At 32.8% G+C, this 3,313-nt stretch overlaps 1 non-coding gene across 1 annotated transcript; it reads left to right on the top strand.

Moving 5' to 3' along the window:
- The first annotated feature begins 2,915 nt into the window (after positions 1-2,915).
- On the top strand, positions 2,916-2,988 carry Trnak-uuu. The gene has a single exon. It is a non-coding gene; the product is annotated as a tRNA-Lys (tRNA).
- Positions 2,989-3,313: the final 325 nt, after the last annotated feature.

The following is a 3,313-nucleotide window of genomic DNA, read 5'->3' as shown; positions in this document are numbered from 1 at the left end:
AATAAAGCAACTTGCAATTGCAATTGCAAGCATTTTAGAAATGATTTAGCATTTCCGATAAATGCACATTATTGTTTGGTTCGAAGGAAATCAACGTCAGCTGTCTTCTTGGAGTATGTTTGCGTAACTAACAAAATAAAAAATAAAGGAAAATGGGTCACACACAGAAACTAAAAAAAATAAGTTATTATCTGTACTAATATTATAAATGCGGAAGTAACTCGTTTTTTTTTACGCTTTCACGGCTAAGCAACTGAAACTTATAATTGTTTACACACTATCGCCGGCTTATGAGCCGAGATGGCCCAGTGGTTAGAACGCGTGCATCTTAACCGATGATTTCGGGTTCAAACCCAGGCAGGCACCACTGAAATTTCATGTGCTTAATTTGTGTTTATAATTCATCTCGTGCTCGGCGGTGAAGGAAAACATCGTGAGGAAACCTGCATGTGTCTAATTTCAAAGAAATTCAGCCACATGTGTATTCCGCCAACCCGCATTGGAGCAGCGTGGTGGAATATGCTCCAAACCTTCTCCTCAAAGGGAGAGGAGGCCTTTATCCCAGCAGTGGGACATTTACGGGCTGCTTATGTATGTATGTATGTATGTATCGCCGGCTTAGAAAAAAACACCGCAGACTTTAGATACCTACATTTTTTTAATAACATAAAAAGTTAACTTACAGTTTGTCCTTTCCTTGGACTCATCGTAGGACCTTGCCCATGCTCCTTCAATGCGGGGCGGCTTAGAAAAATTATTAACACACTAGTTATCGCCCGCGGCTTTGCTTGTTTTCTTGTTAGTTGTCAAATGTTCGGCATTAAGAATAAACCCTTTCCTTCGAGTTCAAACTTGCTTCATATCAAATTTTTGTCAAATTGCGCTCAGTATTTTGACCTTGAAAGAGGAACAGACAGACAGAGTCACATTCGTATTTATAATATTAGTATAGATTATAAATAATCCAAAAAAATATGTATGCAAATACCCTCAATTTTTTTTATTATTATATTTTTTCTCCTAAGCTATGTATCAGAAGTCAGAAGTTATTTTAGTCACATCGAAATATTAAGTATAATAAAATGAACGAAACCCTTGTTTTTGCAGAATAAAGGGAATGGTGATATTATAGGAGAAGGATAAGTCCGTTACACAAGCTAATTTAAAAGGCGCGGCGCACTCACATAACACACGTTACCGCGGCTCACACCAGAAGGGAAGAGAAAAGGAAGTACGTCATACGTCAAATCATTCCATAGACAAAACATAGACGTTTCAACGTACGCATACACCTAAATACGCTACATATTTTTAAATATATTTTTTAACGATGCGTGCAAATAAATTTTAATTTACCCCATATTTAATCCCTCTGACGCCTAATAAATCAATGCAGGACGAGACATCGTGCTGAACAGACCAACTTTTCTCTGCAAAATTAAGGCACAGGGGGTGTGTGGTTACTATCGGTACCTCTTAAAGATTATAAACATTGCCCACAGAAGCATGTAACTTTACTCTTAATAATACTTCATATACTAAATTAATAATCAATAAACTTTATACTTGTAGTACAAGTAGGCTTGAACGTCGTCATTTTAGAGAAGTATGTATTTTAAATGTAAAGTTGCCATCGATTCGGAATGTACATTCTACCGAGAAACTCGGTAGTTATTCAAATGTTTCATAATTAATTTATAAGTATGTATATATTTATTCTGGGGTCCTAGCATACATAATATATCAAATGTGGTTAAAGTGCAGTTACAAAAGCAGTCATTACATTAAACGTCTAGTAATGAGCAAAAACTCGTTTGTCGTGATAGGGCAAACCTTGGCGGTGATTTGTCAAATTTGGATCAAGCGGCCATCTTTAATTTATGTTCTAATTTTAAAATTAACGCTTGTTTATGCACATTGCTTGTAAATTGATCAATTGATACAAGCTAATAAATTCGACGTTCGAATTTTAGAATTATCCTGTCTGCTTGTATTCTGATTCTATATTTGAATTGTTTTATATCAATAGGTATCCATTTTTAAATCATGTTCGAATTTTAAAACTAATGTTATATTATGAAGGTTAGTAGTAATTTGACATAGATACCTTTTTTTTTAATTCACACGCAAAAGCCGTGAAATTTTAAATTGAACTAGTATAATCTGTGTAAATATGCTAATTTACTAACATATCATTTTATTTTCTACATATATGACACAGTAGTTCTCAATGAACATAATAACTGTCATGCTTCTGTCATACTCGATAATATTATTATAGTTTTCTTTTAATAAAAATTGCGTTTAACAGTTTGCGATTTGGGCCATTATTTTATTATATATTAGAAGATATTTAAACAAAGGCTCTTGAGATATGACGGGGAGCGTGCGGTAAATTAATTTACAACAGTACAAGGGTATTTGATGTATTTATGAAATAGTATTTGTTAATATTTTAAGTTTACCGATTAAATAATTAAAATCATACCGTAAGAACATTTATTAATAAAATGTATTACTCGATTAAAAATTAAATTATACAGTTAGCATTCGTAGATTTGAAATAATATGTATATAAATGTAATCTAATTGTTAGAAATAAGTTCTAAATTCTGAGTTCGTGGTAACTTTTAAATTAATATTGTCAAATAAATATTTAAAAGTGCCCTCTAATTATGAACTCTCTAGTAAATGAATAATTTTTTTATTATTCAATTACATAAAAACACGCTTGGATGTATTTATTATTATATTTCATATACATATAGGAGGCAGACGGCGGTACCTTTTTTACGTTGGTTCAGTCACCATTCAAGACGGATCAGACTAGTATCACCCCATCCTCAAACTGCACACAGTGCCAAATATTGTTATTGTGCATGTTATAAGACCATAGATTTGCCACCCAGTATAGAGCCCGGATAGCTCAGTCGGTAGAGCATTGGACTTTTAATCCAAGGGTCCAGGGTTCAAGTCCCTGTCCGGGCGGTTTTTTTTCGTAATACTACATAATAGTAACTCATAAATATTTAACTATGACAGATGTATTATATATTGATTTTTAATAAATTATTGTATATATGCAAATCGACGCCATTAATTATCTATCCTTTTGTTGGTAATAAAAATATCGAATGTAAATTCAAAAATAGATTTCTCTCTTTCTTTCATATGTAACTTGTCATGAACAAGAAGAAGACAAAACACCGCGTAACAACAACAGATACATGTGAGTAAGTACACAGATAAATAAATATTTATTTACACTTGCAACACGCAATATAGAAACACAAACACGCAAAATACTCCCTAA

This window comes from Vanessa atalanta, chromosome 26, assembly GCF_905147765.1.
Source record: "Vanessa atalanta chromosome 26, ilVanAtal1.2, whole genome shotgun sequence".
In the NCBI taxonomy this organism is placed as follows: Eukaryota; Metazoa; Arthropoda; class Insecta; order Lepidoptera; family Nymphalidae; genus Vanessa; species Vanessa atalanta.
Note: the sequence above shows the minus strand (reverse complement) of the source record. Positions and strands in the feature narration are given on the sequence as shown.